The following is a 21,626-nucleotide window of genomic DNA, read 5'->3' on the forward strand; positions in this document are numbered from 1 at the left end:
AGTCTCCAGAAACTGAAGCTAAATCTCTCAGACACTGCTGCATGCAATATTGTTGACAAATCATAGGACGTTAAGAACAATTATTTATTTGACATTTTTTGAACATTTCTCTTTTTCTCCATCAGAAAAAAACATTGAAAATGGGGATGGGTAACAATCTTTGGCTGACATCCAAGTACCATCCAATTGGTTAACGAGTCATCTTGCTTTCCAATTGACATAGGAAAGTGATGCGTCACAGTGATGAATGTTTTTGTGAACTAACGGCTGGAGCCTGATGCGAGTCATGTGATGAAAACTCCACAAATGCACTTAATCATAGATGGCAATGCTGTAGAATCAGCCATAGTCACAGTCATAGAGTCATACAGCACGGAAACAGACCCTTCGGTACAACCAATCCATGCTGAATATAATCCCAAACTAAACAGTCCCACCTGCCTGCTCCTGGCCCATATCCCTTCAAACCTTTCCTATTCATGTACTTATCCAAATGTCTTTTAAATATTGTAATTGTGCCCACATCCACCACTTCCTCAGGAATGTTTGTTCCACACGCATATCAACTTCTGTGCAAAAAAAAATTCCCCTTATATCTTTTTCAAATCTCTCTCCTCTCATCTTAAAAATGTGTACCCTAGTCTTGAAATTCTCCATCCTAGGAAAAGACAACTACCATTAACCCTATCTGTACCCCTCATGGTTTTATAAATTTCTATAATGTCACCTCTCAACTTCCTGCACACCAGTGAAAATGTTCTAGCCTATTCAGCCTTTCTTTATAACTCAAACCTTCATTTCAAGGTCTTTTTTTTACAAGACAAGATGTCTGTCAGTTTGTTACATGCATCTAGAATGCTAATGTAATTTATTATGTACGCCCATCACTGAAATGCCGGTTAATTTATCATGCAATCCAGTCTCCCTCTAGATCCAGCAGTTTTTTTTTACATTGCTTGAATGTATGCTGTCCACAAAGAAGAGGGAAAATCTAATGTATCCTGGATTACCATCCCATCAGCCTGTTCCCAAGCATCAAAGTGATTAAGGTGTTATCACTAGTGCTAGTAAGTGATATTCGAAAATAACCTTCTTACCAATGCTCAAACAGGGTTCTCAACTCCAGACTTAATTATAGCCTTGGTTCAAACATAGCCAAAACAGCAGAATTCCAGAGGTGAGGTTAGACTGACTACCCTTGACATCAAGGCAGCATTTGTCTGAGTGTGGCATACCAAGCACAAAGTATGAGGTTGTGGGAGAGGAACCATCTCAGCCCACTGACATCACTGCAAGCATTCTTCTGGAGAGTATCTTCAGCTGCTTCAGCAATGGTCATCCCTCCACTGTTATATCAAAAAACGCAATGTAAAGAATGTGAGATAACAAGGTGTGGAGCTGGAGGAACACAGCAGGCCAAACAGCATCAGAGGAGCAGGAAAGCTGACGTTTCGGGTCTGGACCCTTCTTCAGAAATGGGGGAGGGGAAGGGGATTCTGAAATAAATAGAGAGAGAGGGGGAGGCGGATGGAAGATGGATAAAGGAGCAGATAGGTTGAAAGGAGACGGACAGGTTAGGGAGGCAGGGATGGAGCCAGTAAAGATGAGTGTAGGTGGGGAGTGAGGGTGGGAATTGGTCAGTCCAGGGAAGACGGATAGGTCAAGGAAGCGGGGATGAGGCTGGTAGGTAGGAGGTGGGGGTGGGGCTTGAGGTGGGAGGAGGGGATAGGTGGGAGGAAGGACAGGTTAGGGAGGCGGGGGCGAGCTGGGCTGGTTTTGGGATGCGTTCGGGGGAGGGGAGATTTTGAAGCTTGTGAAGTCCACATTGATACTATTGGGCTGCAGGGTTCCCAAGCGAAACATGAGGTGTAGTTCCTGCAACCTTCGAGTGGCATTGTTGTGGCACTGGAGGAGGCCCAGGATGGACACATCGTCCAAGGAGTGGGAGGGGGAGTTGAAGTGGTTCGCGACTGGGAGGTGCAGTCATCCCCACCCTAACTCCCCACCTACACCCACCTTAACTGGCTCCATCCCCACCTCCTTGACCTGTCCGTCTCCTCTCCACTTATCTGCTCCTTTATCCATCTTCCATCCGCCTCCCCCTCTCTCTCTATTTATTTCAGAATCCCCTTCCCCTCCCCCATTTCTGAAGAAGGGTCCAGACCTGAAACGTCAGCCTTCCTGCTCCTCTAATGCTGCTTGGCCTGCTGTGTTCATCCAGCTCTACACCCTGTTATCTCACATTCTCCAGCATTGGCAGTTCCTACTATCTCTAATGTAAAGAATGTATCCTTTTAGTTTTCTGTACTTTGGATTGTGCCCTGATGGGAACTGAACTGTTTTTGACATGTTTTTGTGGTTGTGGAAAGAATCGCTGCACTTTAAAAAGCAGATTACTACCACCCAATGTAAGTGATGTTTACACTGGTATTTATTCAAGTAGCGGTGGGAGGTTGTTGTAGATAATTTTAAGGTGAGAGGAGAGACATGTAGAAAAGACATAAGATGCAAATTTTTTAAACGGAGGGTGGTTCGCATGTGAAATGAACTTCCTGAGGAAGTGATGGATACAGGTACAATTCGAACGTTTAAAAAACGTGTGGATAAGTACATGAATAGGAAAGGTTGGAGGGATATGGGCCAGGAGCGTACAGGTGGGACTAGTTTAGTTTGGAATTATGTTCAACATGGGCTGGTTGGACCGAAGGGTCTGTTTCCATGCTGTATGACTCTACGACCCTATGAGCTGAAGCCTCAGAGTATATACAAAGGGAGATTTGTCTGACAATAATCGGTTGATTGATCTGTAGAATGGAGACCAGTTGTTGATGACAAAGGCCATCAGCCTGCCAACAGCTATGTCATCGGTTCCCAGGTAGCAGAACAGCTTGTGGATGTGGTCAAGATAACCAGATGTCTTTGGACTGACATCTGGAAAAGGAGGTGTTGCCTTTTCTCTGCATTAAAAAAGTACCGAAAGACTGAAGAAAGCCAACTTATTATTCCTCACAACTTACTGTAAGTTGTGACTTTTTAACAATAAGACAGAGACTTTATAAGTTGTGAATCATTTTGCATTGTGACTCCTGTGAGTTAGTGAAAGAATCTGGAGAAGTGAAACAGAGCAGCAGTAAGTTCTGACAAGCCAAAAGGATCATCTCAGTGAACTCTCGGAACAGGGAACATTGAACCACATTCCCTGTTCTTCCCTCCACCCATAGCAGTAATGATGATTTTTTTGTCTTGTCTGTATTTGTGTGTAGGGGAAATTTTATAAGGGGGTGAAGGTTTTAACTTGTAGACTTACATGTCAATAGTTCATAATTGTTTACCTGTAGCAAAAGTCTATTTATCTGCAATAAATAGTAACTTGTTAAGTACAGAACACTGGCCCATGCTTTCATCAACCAGGGTCTAAAAGATAAATGATTTGGGGGATTTTGCATAAAATAAAACAAAGACCTGCAGATGTTGGAAATCTGAATCAAAAATAGAATTTGCTAGAGAAACTCAGTTGGTCTGGGACTATCTGTGGAGAAAAAGCAGTCAACATTTGAGGTCCAGTGATCCTTCTTCAGGACAGTTCAGTTTTTGCACACTTACAAAATCCTTACAACTTCTGTGATGATTCTGGAAACATCAGGGCTTAATTTCCAACGCACTACACCAGTGAAGTGTGACACAATATTGATTAAGGAGAATATTTCAATTCTGGGAAGTGAATATGGTTGAAAGGAGTCAAGGGAAGAATTTTTTTTGAGGTAAGAAACAATTGAGGTTCCATTACACTGCTACAAGTCAGAAGTCACACAACACCAGGTTATAGTCCAACAGGTTTATTTGAACTCACAAGCTTTCGGAGTGCTGTTCCTTCATCTGGTTCTGGGGAATGAGGTGAGCCAAGTGAATGAAGTGTCAGTTGAGGAACATTTAGGGAACAGTGATCATATAGCATCATAAAGTTTATGGAAAAGGATAAGAATTAATCTGAGGTAAAAAATAATTGAGGAATGGCTAACTTCAACAGGGTAATAACAGAACCAGGTACATTGGAAGTAAAGATTGGCTGGCATAATAGTAGTGTAACATGTAAAAGGTTGCCCTTGAAGAGGAGGTAGTTCAGATACAACAGAGGTATATTCCCATGAGAGGGCAAGACAGTTCAAACAAACTGAGAGCTCACTGAATGATGGAAGAGATAGAGAGTAAACTGAAGCAGTAATAAAGTTGCGTATGGCAGGTATCAAGCTGATAATGTGGATCGATTAAAAAAAACAGCATGGATTTATTAAAGTAAAATAATGTTTCTTTTGGACTGAAGGAAGTCTATTGTCAATTTCACAGGGATGAGAATTGGTTACCTACTTTTCATGAAATATATTAATGATTTATATCTGAGCACAAGAGGCACAATTTCAAAGTTTATGTTTGACACAAAACCAGGAAGCATTATGAGGAGGATTAAGATAGAGTTCGAATGGATGTGTAAAAAGTGACAGATGAAATTAAATGCAGAGATGTATAAAGGGATTCATGTAATAAATGGTAACTATTGTGAAGTACAGAATGCTGATCCATGCTTTTATCTACCTGAGCCTAAAAGACAAGAAATTTGGGGAATTTTGCATAAAATAAAACAAAGAACTGCAGATGCTGTAAATCTGAATCAAAAATTGTTGGAGAATTTGAAAGAAAGTCTACACTAAAATAAAGGGTACAATTCAAAAACAGGTTGTAGCAGCAGAGAGTACTGGTGGTAAGAGATCCTGGGCTTTTCAAATAGTGGCATAGAGGGCAAATGAAAGAAAGTTTTGTTTAATTATAAAAACAGAATGCTGGAGAAACTCAACAGGTCCAGCAACATCTGTGGAAAGAGAAATAGAGTTTGCGTTTCAAGTCCAAATACTCCTCTTATTTGAAATAACATTGCTGCCACACAAGAGCACTGGCGAAGTGTTACCTTAGCCTATAAAAGTGAGCTGGAAGTCTGGGGACTGTGAAGAGGAGAGGAAGGAAGCTGTAGAATGAACAGGGCAAAACATAACAACATGCAATTATTTCAGTGCCGGGAAGGTTGAGGACTACTTCCTTGCCCAGAGGTCAGTTGAATCTCTTCAGTTACCCATTATGGGCTTCTTCCCACTATCGCTAGAAGTGGGAGGGGGTGCTTATCCTGATTTAGTAAAACCTGGTGCACTCCCTGTGGGCTCTAGGTGAGGGTGGGGCCCTACATTTTGGAGGCCCACGAAGGCCATCCCAAGCAACTAGTGCTGCTGCCTTGTAGAATGTCCTCTCCCCTCCTGTTGCCTTCATCATTTACACACCCAAACTCAACCCCAGCCTAAGGGCCTGTCTGACAGCCTGCAGTGACCCTGACGCCACTCAGCTAGGTTCCAGGCCGAAGATGATGTCACTGCCCCACTGAATGCAGTCCCAGCATTGTCTTTGCTCGCACTGGTGCTGCTAGAAGTAAAAACGTGATGGATTGCTGTCTGGCTGATCATTCTCTGAAGACAGAATCTCTGCCCTTAAAGAGATGAACAGGTCCAATCTCCAGGAAACAGTTGAGGAATGCTTGTAACACCCCAGCCCCCACCCCCCGCCCCATCACCACCAAGCTTTCCAGTTTGCCTTTTGAAGCCACTGCCTTGCACATTACATTTAGTCTAAGGGAACATGAACACTTGCAATTTTCCTGCCATGCTAATCATCATCCTGACTCGGAAACCCTAATACAGGGTCAAAAACATGGGCTCCCTCCCTAACAGAACGGTGGGTGCACCTACACCACATGGATAGTTGAATTCAATAAGGTGATTCACCAAAACGTTTCAGCGTTTTTAAAAGGTTTCGTAATCTCAAAGAAACATAGAAAATAGGTACAGAAATATGGCACCCAACCCTTTTAGCCTGCTCTGCCATTCATAATGATCATGGCTGATCAATAGTCCCACCTCTTCCCCATATCCTTTGATCCCATTTTTCCTAAGTGCAACATCCAACTCCTTCTTGAAATCATGCAACTTTCTGTGTTAACAAATTCCAAAGGGACCCCATTCTCTCGGTGAAGAAATTGATCATCTCAGTCCTATATCCTTAGATTGTGACCTCTTGTTCTGGATATCTCCGCAATCAGGAACATCCTACCTGCATCTGCCCTGTCTAGTCCCCTCAAATTTTATAGGTTTCTATATCCCCTCATTCTTCTGAACTCCAGCATGTATAATCCCAACCAATTCACCCTCTCCTCATATGTGAGTCCAGCCATCCCAGGAATCAGTCTGCTCTCTGCTCGCAGTTTATCGCCATTGAGATAATAATCTGCTTTCCTGCTTTTGCTACCAAAGAGGATAACCTAGAATTTATCTAGATTATGCTGCATCTGCTATACTTTTGACTATTTGCTCACCTTTTCCAAATCACACCGGTTCAGATTTCACACATAACTGCTCAAGTTTGTAAGGGATGATGCAGAGAATGATGCCATTTGAAGCCCCAATGGGTTCACTCAAAAATTATCCTTTCCAAATTATTTTCATCTATTGACAATAGGTATTTTTCTAAGCAAACTCTTCTGAGATGTTATTACACTCCTCTGGAGCAGGTCAGACTTGAACCTGGGCATCCTGGATTAGATGTAGTAACACTATCACTGCGCCACAAGAGCCCGTCCCAATCGAAGACTCGATATTTTCTAATCGGCCTGTTCAGAGATGTTATCACAAACCTCCAATGCAGTTGAGATTTGAGCCGGAGTCTCCTGGCTCAGTCCAAATTAAGACTAAACATTTTTAATCAACCTGTTAAAAAATATTATGGCATACCTCTGCAGCAGGTGGGACTTGAACCTAGACCACCTAGCTCAGAGGTAGAGACACTACCATCACACCACATAAGCCCTTCTAAACAAAGACTAGATATTTTCTAATCAATCTGCACAGAGATGTTAGTACATATCTCTGGAGCAGGTGAGACTTTAGTCTGAGTCTCCTGTCTCAGAGGTAAGGACACTACCACTGCACCACAACAGCCTCCCCAATTGAAAGCTATTCAAATGGTATTCAGTGATAGCACCTCCATAATGACTGCATTTGAACTTTTCAGCTAGTACCACATGGACTTACGGAGGATAAGGGTTTAATCAACTCAGATCCACTGGGTGCGTTGTGTCAAGTACTTTAAAGTGTAAGCTGGTTACGTTTGTAATCTGAATCTTTGACATGAAAATACTGTGCCAAATGCATTTATAATCATCATATATCACCTAAGCAGTGATTTGTTTTTGTTTAAATAAATAATTGTAAGTGCATTTTCCAAACATATGTTGGTTTTCCTGATGAAAGGAAAGTTAACTGACTTAGAACAAAATTGGGTCATGTTATCAAGTAATCAGTGTTACCATACCTCCATAGTACAGCACTGGAAAACAGCAATAAAAACATACATATTTTACGTAGCTCATGTTATTGCTTATCTTAAGTATTGTTTCAGTGTCACGTAATCAGAATCAAATGTACTCATGTATAAATTTATGTTACCAATGTCTTGTGGAAGGTTAGGTGGCACACAAATTTAGTTAATCTCACTCTAACTTCTTCCAGTTAATTAGATGACATATAATTGTGTTCATTTGGATTTACTCAAGTTAGAAAGGCAGCCAAGCATGTTCATCAAATTTATCAGAAACAATTTCCAAATACTTTCAGCTACATTTCCCCTCAGTAACTGAAATTTCTAATATCCGCAATAAATTATCATTTTAACTTAAATACAAAATGAGGAGCTTCTTGATTTTTTTTTGCGTGAGGATAGAGGTTCAGATCCTCCGATCAGAATGAGAAACATGTCTAATCCATATCAGAATAAAAAAAATGCTTACCTATAGCAGTGGTCTCCTCAGGAAATTCCAGACCAGGTCCCTTCTCAGCTGAAGCCATCAACACAACACAGGATTCTATGCAGCCATTAATACCGTAGATCAGTATTGAAACCGTATCTCTATTTTACAATATTTCCTGCTTTATTCCAAGATTTGATGGTTCTGAAGATTTGAGACTGATAACTACTGTACCCATTTTATTCTATTATAGAGCACTCTGAGGTAGCTTTCTATACATGAGTATTTTCTAAATATCAGTTGTTATAAAACAGAGAGCAGTCTTTTTTATGAAGTAATAGCGACACCAAAAATGTATGCACTTGGGATTGTGAATATATTACATATGCTTTTTATTGAAACAGCATTTTTTTCTATTCACTGTTAAGCCTATTTGAATTAGGAATGCTCAATGGAATTGATAGTGACCTGAAGAGGTGTGTACTATTTATGGCCAATTTTCTGCTCATAATGATCATCATCTACAGTTTAAGATGATGAGTTGGTTTGTGATAGCAGTGCAGTTACAGTGAGAGAGCAAAATGGAAAATGTATTGTTGTTTAAGTGTTCTATGTCAAAATATAGCAATGGACTTGGTCACTTAGGTGGATATGGACAGGACAGATTGTCTGGAATCTATCTGATTTCTGGAATTAATGGAATTGAAAGGCTAAGTAATGATTGGACAAAATATTCCCCAGTTCTTCAATACAAATTTCAAAGAACGGAGAACTGTCTTTAAAGTTATTCATGATCGTGAAAGGGCATCTGTTTAATTTCTCCTCTTCATTGGGGAAATGAAGCGTAGACTGGGTGACCGCTTTGCAGAACATCTACTTTCTGACTGTGACAATGACCCTGAGCTTCCAGGTGCCTGCCACTTCAACACACCACCCTGTTCACTGCCAACATCTCTGTCTCAGGCTTGCTGCAGTGCTCCAGCAAAGTTCAGCACAAGCTGGAAGAACAGCACTTCATTTTCCATTTGGGAACTCTGCAGCCTTCTGGATGCAATATCGAGTTCCAACAATTTTAGGGCTTGAGCAACTTCTTCCATTTCCTCACCCCAACCCCCACACACCAGGCCTTGTCATCACATGGCCTGCTACTCCATACAACCCATTGTCAGCTACTAATAGTCTCCATTAGCAGCTATTTACTCTCCCAGGCTGACCTTTATCCACTCCTTTGTCTGTCCAACTATTGTTCTTTCTCTTTGGGCTCTATCTCCACCTATTGTCTACTCATCTACCTCCCCCACCCCATCTTCTGAATACGTACCAACCTTTTCCTAGCTACCTTCAGTTCTGAAGAAGGGTCACTGGACCCGAAACGTTAACTCTGTTTTCCCTCCACAGATGCTGCCAGACCTGCTGCGTTTTTCCAGCAATTTCTTTTTTGTTTCTGATTTCCAGCATCCACTGTTCCTTCAGGTTTTTGTTTACCTGTTTAATTTTCCTTTTCATTGAATGTCAAGGAAAGACGATAGGGCATGGGATTGGAAGTGAAAATCTAATATCTCCTGTTTCCTCTAGAACTAATCCAATATCATTCATTATCCCTCATCTCCAGTCCACTTCCAGCCATATCCCTCACTGCCAATCCAATACCACACAGTTTTTTCCACCACTAACATTAAAACTCAGCTCTCATAGGTGATTGGTATATTGATATCCTGACACTGAAGTATTTGAGCCATTGGATATATAATATCACATAATCATCTGAGCAACATGATTTGGAGAACTGTCCATGGCCTCACAATGGTATTACCAATATTCAAGGAGTGGTACAGACAGGTGTGTAAGATATGCAAAGCTGAAGTAATGGTTTGCAACATTTACAGGAGGTTAGATTGGCTCAAATTTCATTCACTACATAAATTACTTTAACCTGTGTGGGATTCGTGTACAGCCTAATCTCAATGTTAGCTTCACTAGATACTGGAATATAAAATTGGTCCATAATGTTGGATTTGATGACATGGATTTGGACTTTGTTCATCTCTGAGTGAGATTTGGCTGACATTAATGACAATTACCTACCTATGTATCAACAAACATGAACAACATCAATCAAACTCATCTCAACCATGTCAACAAACATCTGCCGAGTCTTAAAAATTCCTGTAAGCTTGATTTAGAAACTTCTAAGGCAGAATGTGTTCAGGGTAATTTCTGCAGCAAATGACTTAAGGACAACAAAGGGGGCATGACATATTCAATTTGGCAATGAGTAACAAACCAGGTTTATTTATAAGCATTTTGTAATTGTCTGGATTTTACAGTCAGTGACATAGGAATGGTGTTTGCCTCTGACATCAAATCGATCTGCGCATGAGCTGACCACAATTGGCATGGTGAGAATTTTGATTACCCTGTGGAAGGATTCCTTCCAACATGGGTGCACCAACACCCAGCCACACAGCCTAATGTGAGTAAAAACTGTGAGACATTAAAGGTGTTTCTCCCAATCACTACACCACTAAAGGCAGTACAGTAGCAGCTGAAGCAGTGATGCCAGGCAATCCAAAGGGAGACTTCCTCAAGTCTTCCCTCATGGTTTAGTGGCATGGGAAAGGATATTGCTTTGTCCATCATCAGGTGTTGCTGTCATCTTCCTTGTGGTGTTCTGACAGTCAAAGGATGTTTTGCTTCCCCATTCTTTTTAAGTAATGCATACCACTCTCTGCTCTGCAATTCAATTACCAGGCTGACCTTGAATTCTTTCTCCTGTTGCTCTGGTAGCTGTTGGGTTTCTCTTCAGGCTTTTCTTTGCAACTTATTGCCATTTTTCTGGGCCTGGTCATTGCTTGCCAGCATGTATGAACATCATGTGGGTCTCTGGACATACCAAGGCAAAAACTACACTAGTGCAAATTGTTAGCAGTATTGCCTGTAAATGATATAGATAAGCACGATAGAGCAGGAATTCATTAGTGCCTTCCTTTGTCAGGTCTCAGACACATATGATCTGAAATTATCACGAGGTGGCTACTTATGTAGTTGCTCAGTAGCCATTGTCAGAGTATTGCTATAGTTAACTCTTGACTCCACAACTAAGGAGTGAGTTGTAAAGAGTAGTTCGAAAAGCTTGAGCCTTATAAGACAAAAGGCACAGCACTGAAAATGGATTAAATTTGTCTTCATTGCCAGCACGGAATAGGTTGACAGCAAATCAACAGCCTGGATTTTCCATTGACTCATTCATGCGTGCAGCATGTAAACTGAGCTGCCAGTTTGCTAAGAGTCCACTTTGCTTCACTGAGTAAGATGAAATTCACCTTTAAAATCTTAAGATAAAGTAAACGCAGATTGTTACATTGAACAAAATCGATTCAGAGAACTAATGTGGAAGTTGATTAAAATTAGTCAACAGATAAATGCACCTATTAAGAAAAGCATTCTACTTACAAGGAAGTAAATGTTTAAAATAATCTGAAAGGCAGGATGATGGAGGCAGAAAAATTGGCTTAATTGAAAATAAAGCAGAATAACAGGATTAGCTATGCTTTTGAATTTGTGAGGTTAGCTTTGTTTGATCAAATTGCCTTACTTCATTCCTGGCATTTCTTATGGTCTCACACCATTGTCTCTGTTCTTAGTACAACCAAAGAATGAAAACCTACCTTGAACAAACTGACCGAGAGTTATTAGAACCTGCCAAAGCAGTTGAGATAATCCATTGAATAGTCTGGTTGAAGAAATAATTAACTTGGGTAGATATTGCTGGATGTTCACAATAGCAAATGAGGCAAATCCCATCTATTGTAACACGCATACAATTTGATTGAGACATCGAGAGTAGGATTTCACCATGAGAGGACCCCACAGTAAAGTTAAGTTGGGATTCAGAAGCCCTGCGATGTGGGGAACATAAGAACATATGAACTAGGAGCAGGAGTAGGCCATCTGGCCCTTCAAGCCTGCTCCGCCGTTCAGTAAGATCATGGCTGATCTTTTCATGGCCTCAGTTCCACTTGCCCACCCTCTCACCATAACTCTTAATTCCTTTAATATTCAAAAAGTTATCTATTTTAGCTTTAAAAACATTCAATGAGGAAGTCTCAAATACTTCACTGGGCAGGGAATTCCACAGATTCACAACCCTTTGGGTGAAGACATTCCTCTTCAATTCAGTCTTAAATTTGGACCCCTTAGTTTTGAGGCTATGGACTCTTGTTCTAGTTTCACCCACCCTTCATAATTTCATATGCTTCTCTAAGATACCCCCTCATTCTTCTAAATTCCAATGAATATAATCCCAGTCTATTCAGCCTCTCCTCATAAGCGAACCCTCTCAACTCTGGAATCAACCTAGTGAATCTCCTCTGCACGCCCTCCAGTGCCAGTACATCCTTTCTCAGGTAAGGAGACCAAAACTGTACACTATATTCCAGGTATGGCCTCACCAGCATTCTATACAGCTGCAACATAACCTCAATCTCTCCAGTAACGAAGGACAAAATTCCATTTGCCTTCTTATTTCCCTGTTGTGCCTGCAAACCAACCTTTTGCAATTCATGCACAAGGACACCTAGGTCCCTCTGCACAGCAGCATGCTGCAATTTTTTAACGTTCAAGTAATTGTCTTTTTTACTGTTATTCCTACCAAATTGGATGAGTTCACATTTATTAACATTGAATTCCGTCTGCTAGACCTTCGCCCACTCACTTAAACTATTTATATCCCTCTGCAAACTTTCAGAGCTGTCATTCATTCATTTCTGTGCAGCTTTGAAGTGGTCAGTGACAGGCAGTTTTAATGATGGTGGGTGTCCTCTTGTTCTCATCATATATAATGTACAGGTTTCCAATGTTAAACGTAGTTTGGATTTCTTAACATGAGTTGATCTAGTGGTTATTTGCTCAGTACCTCCATGTCTTTTGCACGGCCATCCTGGATAATTTCAAGTGATGCAGTTTCTAGTTGTTAAAGAAGCCATATGACAAACTTGCCTTCATTGGTCAGAGCATTGAGTATAGGAGTTGGGATGTCATATTGCAGCTGTACAGGACATTAGAGAAGCCACTTTTAGAATACTGTGTTCAATCCTGATCTCCCTGCTATAGGAAAGATATTGTTAAACTTGAAAGGGTTCAGAAAAGATTTACATCTCCTGGGAACAGAGCGTTTAAGTTATATGGAAATGCTGAATAGGCTGGGGCTTTTTTCCATGGAGTGTCAGATACTGTTGTGTGACCTCATAGAGATTTATAAAATCATGAGGGGCATGGGTAAGTTGAATAGCCAAGATCCTTTCCCCAGGATAGGGGAGTCCAAAACAAGAGGGCATAGGTTTAAGGTGAGAGGGGAAAAGATTTAAAAGGGACCTGAGGGGTAATTTTTCACTCAAAAAGTGGTGTGTGTATGGAACGAGTTGCCAGAGGAAGTGGTGGAAGCTGGTACAATTACAGCGTTTAAAAAGCATCTGGATGGGTACATGAACAGAAAGGGTTTAGAGGGATATGGGCCAAATGCTGGCAAATGGGACTAGATCAGTTTAGATATCTGGTCGGCATGGATGAGTTGGATTTGAAGCATCTGTTTCCGTGTCGTATAACTCCATGACTCGAATTAGAGGTCAGAAGTCAGGCTTGCTGTTGAATTTAGCCTGAGGCAGTAGCAAGATGCCTTTGCAGTAAGTGAGAGGAAGCGAACCACAAGTGCCCTCTCAGCAACTTGAAGATCAGCAGCAAAGCACACATTGCGAAGAGAAATATACCACCACAGAGCTGCCTGTGACTGCAGCCACTGCCAGGAGCCTCCATGGCAGACTTGAGTGCTGCCCCTGCCCTGGGTCAGTAGTCTGAATGCAATGTCCATATCACCACACAGTTTCCCTGATGTTTCCAAAAGCCGACTGGAAAATTCTAGCTGGCCCTGACCCGATAATAGGCTTTAACAGACTATTAATTTGTTGAATTATTTATTTACCAAGAGTGTCCCTCTCACTTCATTCCCATTCGTCACCTGGGAAATGGCCTGGGACAGGAGCCAGGGAGTTGCCAATGGCAAAGAATTTGATGCCGTCTTCAAGAGTGCCCCAATCTCCTAAATGCCATCAATGAGGGCTAAACATGCCCCCTTAAATGTTTCCACAGATTTTCCAATCAATGTTGAAGCACCATCTGCATGACAATGATTTGCCTCTGTGATCTCTCTAGAATTGAAAAAGTACATTTTACTTATATACCATCTTTAACACAATAAAATTGCTCAGAGTGCTTCACGGGAATAATTAGAACTTAAAATTTGACACTGAGGCACATAAGGAGATTTTAGATCAAAAACTAGGTCAAAGAGGATAGTTTTGGGTGGTGTATTAAAAGATGGAAGAAAGGTAAAGAGGCAGAGATGTTCAATGAACTGGCACAAGACCTAATTGTACAAGAATGGGAAAAGAAGACATTATAGATGATTTCAGAAAACCACTAAAAGTATCAGTTAACAGGGGAGCAACCAAGGGAAAAAAAGCCCAAAGGAACTGCGGATGCTGTAAATCAGGAACAAAAACACAAGTTGCTGGAAAAGCTCAGCAGGTCTGGCGGCATTTGTGATGAAAATATCAGAGTTAACGTTTCGGGTCCGGTGACCCTTCCTCAGAACTGATGGTAGCTGGGAAAATGTTGGTTTACATGCAGAAGATAGGGAGAGGGATGGGGTAGGGAGTAAACGATAGGATAAAGGATAGAGCCCAAAGAGAGAGAAGAGCAATTGGATAGACAAAGGAGTTGATAACAATCTGGCTAGGAGGGTGAATAGCTATTAATGGGGACTGTTAGGGACTAACAATAGGTAGTGTGTAATGGCAAGCTATATGATAACAAGGCCTCGTGTGTGGGCTAGGACATGGGAGAGTTTAGGCCATAAAATTATTGAACTCGGTATTGAGTCCGGGGGGTGGCAGGGTCCGCAAGTAGACAATGAGGTGTTGTCCTTCCAGCTTGCGCTGAGCTTCGCTGGAACACTTCAGCAAGCTGCAGATCCTGCAGCCCTCTGGACTCAATTCATAGATGCTGCCAGATCTGCTGAGCTTTTCCAGCAACTTCTGTTTTTGTAGCAACCCAGGGAAGTTGTGTGCGCAGCAGTTGTGAGAGTGGTAACAAGGAAGAATGAAATGAGTTGTGTGCATGACCTCATGAGAGGAGGTGGGAAAGAAAGTTGAGAATAAACTGAGATCATTACTTGGACAGGGAGTATCTTCAGAGGAAGTTTGGCCAAGTGGGCTAGGGCAAAGCTGAGATGCAACAAAGATATTTAATTGTATAATTTCAATATTAGTGACAAAGAAATTCATGAGCACTTCAGTCTTGTTGTTGGTGAGGGCTGAGGAGATAAGGAGAAAAGGATTTATAAAGCTCGTTTACAGCAAAGATACTGGAAGTTATCTTTGCAATTCCTGGATGATCATGCCACAGTTTTAGTTGGGAGCAGGTTCTACAATGCTTTCTGTATTCCAGCCAGTTCTGATGATAGATGCCTAAACATCTCATCTATTCCATGGACTTAAGGAAGGAAAGATGAGAGCTTTACTGGGAAGAAAAGGCCAGCACAAGAAAGGGCAATGATTCTACCGGGGACTATGGCATTACAGATGGTCTGCAGATTTGACTAAGCTGCAGAAATCTAGTCGTAAACAAAGGGTTGAAGGTTAAGCAACTGACATTTAAATGTGATTTGTTGGAGAAGTTTTTCCAGCGGCTGGGGCAGAAGAAAATAAAGTTGTGACAAGGAAGGAGAATTTGAGTGGAGGATATTACAAGGAAGTGATTAATAGTTATGTGTGATTGATATGATGGAGCTAACAAGACCATGTTTGATGGCAAGTTCAGGAAGTGGCTGTGAATGTGGTTGTAGAATTTCTATTGAAGGAGGGAATAAGGGAGCATCATTTGGTAATGCTGTGAGAGAAATAATGAGGTGTGTTGGGGGCTGAAATCTCTGAGGATGAGAAGTTTTTAAATGTTGAAGCTGACAGAACAAGAAAGTGAAGATACAAGAACATTGTTATGGTATTTGGGTGAGTGATAGTGAATGAAGATTTTGAGTACAACCTCAAAGTGTGAAACAAGGTGAGCTGCTCTAAGGAGAAGTAAGTGCCAGAGGAGTAAGGGGGCAAACAATAGTATGATTTGGCAATAAGAACCACACCACTGCTGTGACTATCTTGCAGAGCAATTGGTGGAGAATAAAATCAGACAGAGGAGCATCATCACCTCTCAGCCAGGTTCCTAACCAAGCCATGTGTTGACACAATCAGCCACAATACCTTCATAGATGACAAGAGTCTTGTCAAAAAGGAAAGAAATATTTTGCAGGAAAATGTGGAGAGGGCAGTGAAATATGATCTGCTAGTAGAATCCACAATCTCACTTGCAGAAGAATAAATTGGATGGGGCAGTGAATGACAAGATTGACCCCAATGGGAGTTGCTGTACGGGCAGGTTGGCAAGAGTGGGAGAAAGCAGTGGAGGGTGCTACTTGTAATGAAATGGAGATTAAGTGACTTGATGGTCCCTTCAGATGATTTGAAGAGAAGTACAGAGTGAAGTTGTAGACTGACCTAATGATGGCAAACCTGGGATGACAGCAGAGAATTAGAAAGACTGAGGAGTACTGAAGGTTTGAGATTAAAAAATATTACTGTCAAAGTGTTTAAAGGCATGGCTTTTGTTACTAAAGGGCCACATCTATCTTTTGCAGTGCTTCCTTATCAAAAAGCTTGATAAACCCAGTGACTGAGTGCTGCTTCATAATGTGAGAGTACTGTACCTGCATTTGTTTATAAAAATACTTACCAGGGGCTTGCCCTCAAACATTAGTTTATTTTCATGAATATACATCACAATGTAGCGATATGTGGGTGCATGTTTATGCTATATGGCTTACACCTCAGTAATCAAAAGTATTGTTAGAGTTCAAAAAGCTTTGTAAAAGTCATGCGTTTATTTATGAATGGGAATTCGGTAGTGTCTGTCTGTGTGTGTACGCCCATTAAAACTAATCATTAATTACATTCTAACTTAAATTAATTCACTAGATAGTACTCAACCATCAGAAATAACAGCCCCTGCTCAAACACAGACATTTCTGCACAACTAAAAATGCTGACCTCAAAACTCCACGTCCATTTCAATGTCCTTTGATTGTAACTTTAGTGGGAGTGCTCAGTACAGCAGGAATTAGGCTGGGGTTCAGAAACACCAAACCTGTTGTAATTATTTTTATTCACTGATGGAATGCAACATAATTGACAAAGGTAGCAGTTATTGTCCACTCCTGATTACCCTTGAGAAGATGTTGAACTGCTTTCTTGAACTGCTGCAGTCTGTAAAGTGAAGATACTCTGCACAATGTTGTCAGGGAGGGAGTTCCAAGCCCTTGATCTAACAATGATGAAGGAATAGCGATACATTGCCAAGTTAGGATGCTGTGTGAAGGATAGGAACTTAGAGGTTGTGGTGTTCCCAATTACTTGCTGCCAGTGTATTTCCAACTCGTAGAGGTCATTGGTTTGGGACCCGCTTCTGACCTTATGATAAAATGAAGGTCATTGATAAAGAACCTGAAGATATTTATGTCTAGATCATTACCTTGAGGAACTTCTTCAGAAATCTCCTAATACTGACATGAATAGCCTGTTATGTTGACAACTATTTATGTTAAGTGTGACTCCAATTAGTGAAGAGTTTTCACCCTGATTTCCATTGACGTCAATTTTATTGGGTTCTTTGGTGCTGCACTCAGTCAAATGTCATTTTGTTGTCCAGGGCAGTCACTTTCAGCTCACCTCTGGAATTCTGTTCCCTCATTCATGTTTGGAACAGGACTGTAATGAGATCAGAAGTGGAATAGTTCCTGCAGTATCCAAAATGAGTATCGGTGAGCCAGCTATTGTGTGGTAAGTATTACTTGATTATATCAAAACTAACAATGTCAGGTTATTTTTGTGAAGTCATCACTAACACTGGTCATTATGCGTTGTGAGTAATAGTTGCAAAGTGCATAATTTACTAACGTATTTACAAGGAGTTTCCAAGACCACAACAAGTACTGATATATTATTCTACTCACGGCTACTAATTGTAACCACCCTTTCAAGCAGATCTGATGTTATGATGTGCCCCACCTATCTGTCCTGTGCCAGCCTCATACAATCACCGTAGCACTGTCTGCAACCACTCTGCGACATCCCATTCATGAACTCATTACATTCTGGGGGAAGTAAAAGTGCATGCAGCTGGTTTAATTATTCTGTCTTGAAAGGAATACCTTACAGATTTGTTTCTGAAGTTTCAAGAAGGAATGTTCCGTCTTTACATAACATTGTTGCGTACCGAGAGTTAGAAATCAACGTTTTCAGGTCATTCAGACACAGCCCTGCATGATCACTGGAAATGAAAGGCCAGAACACTGAGGCAGATTGGTCTTCACACATGGCAGCATACATGGTACAAGCTGATTGAGTCTCCATACTCAAGCTAAATGATTAATGTCATACCACCAGCCTCAATGGCAGCAGCCTGCAGGTTAGTCCCAGAATGAGGGCTACTGGTGTGACCTCTGTTGGAAGCTGGGTGTTGGCATTGTAAGATGGAGGAGGAATCCACAACTTCTGTGGAGTCGGAGGATGACTGTTCATTTCCATCAAGTTTTGTTTTTGAAAAAGAAACCTTCAGTTGAGCGCTGTGCCAGCCACGACAGAATCAAGATTAAGCCTGATGTGCAGACCATTTATTATTAATATACTTCTCCGTAAATCCTTGAGTATTGGACGTCGAACTTACATACTTGAGGGAGGGGCTAACATGCTTTGTAGGTATTTGGCTGGGACATCTAAATTTTTAAAAAGCCCATAAATTTAGCTGTGGGATAAGTGCCTGTGTGGATTGGCTTACTTTGCCTCAGACCTATGATGAGAAATGGTCATACTGTGACATATTTCTACCTCAAAAGGACTGCAATCATCATACATATACCCTAGTACTATTGGTCTGACGAATCAGGTGTAGTTTCTTTGAAAAACGCGTGCTGTTCAATTCTAATTGGAAGTCAGTAATGCCCTGAGTGGAAATAAAGTGAATGGAGAGAGATCTGCTTGCGGCTTACCTAACAAACCATAGCAAACATGTTATAAGTTTTATAGAGGAAAAAATGAAAGAACCTGATACTCCTGGGGGCCATATTTTCTCTACGCATTGATTTTATGGAAAAGTACCCACAAAGGGAATAAGACTGATAGAAAACCAGAATGTACTTTATTGCAATTTGTGCTGCCACTAAGCCTTATTTCCATTCCGAAATCTGTTCACAGAAATTACTAAGAAATAAACATTGCCTGTGAAGGACCATTAAATCCTTAATTAAGACCAATTTCATGGTGAGTTGCTCAGGATGGTTTGAGGGGTATAAATGAAAAGTCAATCCCAAACTTTGAGCATGTAAGCTATGAAGGAAAGAATTTTAGAAAATAAAACCCTATAGGTTAAATCCAATCATTTATGCTTCATGACTTTTATTAAAGTGGATGCTGCAATCTACGTCAGAATGTTTTTCTTTATCTTCAGGATTGAGTCTGAAAGATTGAAATCAGTGGAGATAAAAAAAATTGCGACAGAGGGATTTGATTGACAAGGGAATCATAGGTTATAGGGGAGAAGCTGGATAAAAGCCACAATGTGGTCAACCCTGATCTTACTGATTGACAGAGCAGGCCCAAGGGGTCAAAGTCCTAGTCCTTCTCCTGTTTATTATGCTCAAGGTAAATGGTCTGCCAATATACTATCATCTATTTCACACTGCAGCACTAAATCAAGTCACCCAAAAGAGTCCTCAGCACCTAAACCGACTTCCAGATAAGGCACCGACATCAATATCTTGGAATCACCTAAGAAACAGTTGGATGCCATGATAGCATGTAGGTATTTTCTTAAATAGATGAGCTCAAGATGGGTTGAATAGCCTTCTCATCACATGACCTTTGTAATCCTTTGAAATCTACCCGAATGTCCAACCATTTGAGCCAATGTCTTGTACTCATAGCAGTTATATAATACTTTTTTTTAAAGGCATGGAAAAGCAATAAGATTTTGGGGAGATCTTCATGTTAGACCCAAAATGGGAATGATATTGGTAAGCAGCCATCATGCCTACCCATGACAACAATCTGAGGGCCCCCGACAGATTTGGATCTCATTTACATTGCACTGACACATTGTGAACACAATTTGAGCAGCACGGTGGCTCAGTGGTCAGCACTGCTGCCTCATACTGCCAGGGATCTAGGTTCGATTCGAGCCTTAGGTGTCAGTCTGCATGGAGTTTGCATATTCTCCCCGTGTCTGTGTGGGTTTCCTCCCACAGAATGAAGATGTGCAGGTTAGGTGGATTGGCCATGCTAAATTGCCCTTTAGTATTCAGGGTTGTGCAGGCTAGGTAGGCTAGCTATGGTAAATGTAGGGTTATAGTGTAGGGGGCTGAGTCTGGGCGGATGCTCTTCAGAGGGCTGGTGTGAAGTCAATGGGTCGAACGGCCACTTTCAGCACTGTATAGATTATATGATACTATGGGGGAGATAGGTGGAGAAGGGAGTAAAGCCCCAGGAGGGGTGATATAAGTTGAACATTGGTCAGAAGATTGTTGTGAGGCTAAGAAATGAGCTCCACCTTTTAGAATCACCAGTTAGGCTGTCTGGAAGACCTGGGGCCAGCACACATTTTGTATGTTTATATCACTTTTTTAATGAAAGTTGCAGTCAGTTTCCAACGACTGACCAGCATTTAAATGTAGACAGTTTCACATTTTGGTGAGAGTGCTGGTGCCCTATTTAAAAGCCTGGCAAAAGCCTAAAAATTGAACCAGGCAGCATATGGGTGTCCTCGGTCTTAACCAGATATATCAGCATGAAATGGAAATCGACACACGATGAGTTTAAGAATTATGATTGCACAAGATGCTTTTGGGTTGTTCCTGCCACAGCAAAGCACAGCAATCATTGACATTTCATGGTATTTTATCTGAGGCGTCAAAAGAACAATTTTTTTTTCCCTTTGTGCGAACATGAAAACATGCCCCTTAATGAATGTGGGACAACTATGTGTTCAAACAACCACAAGATATGAATATTTGTTCCTGTCTCTAAGAAGTGCTTAATTGCAGAAACACATGAAGGTTTAAGTGTTCTTGGATTAACATGCCATTATGCAGAATTAATCCATATACAGTTTGTTTGCTGCATGAACTTGGGCAGCTGACAGATTTGCCAAGTAGAAGTGATGTACTTGCCCAGAGAAGAGAATGTGTGATCAGAATTTTGGATCCCAGTTCCTTCAGGTAGCAATACCAACTCATAGGTGAAACCAATGAGATCAGAAACATTCTTCTTGCAAAGCTTAACCAGCCATATTTAGACGACTGACTGGAGGCCACTTCTTAATCTCATAGGAATCTTCTGGTCACTGCCAGCCTTTCCTTACCGGTCCCTGGGATCTACTCCCTGTTCGCTGTGAAGTGTCCTATTGCTTGCTATTCTTCCATCACACTGAACCAGGGAGCTACAGGTTAAGTGAGTTCAGTTCCAACTGGTTAGTGGAACAAGACAACATAAATGGGAGTTGGGGTGGGAAATTGGGCATAGTAACTTTCCTAATGCAACATTAAGTTAATTGGAAACATGTGAATTGTTGACTAATGCACCGTGCAAATGTTCCCCCAGCTTGAGAAATTTAGATGCAAAATACACCAAGT

This window comes from Rhincodon typus, chromosome 7 (assembly GCF_021869965.1).
Source record: "Rhincodon typus isolate 14 chromosome 7, sRhiTyp1.1, whole genome shotgun sequence".
NCBI classification, from domain to species: domain Eukaryota; kingdom Metazoa; phylum Chordata; class Chondrichthyes; order Orectolobiformes; family Rhincodontidae; genus Rhincodon; species Rhincodon typus.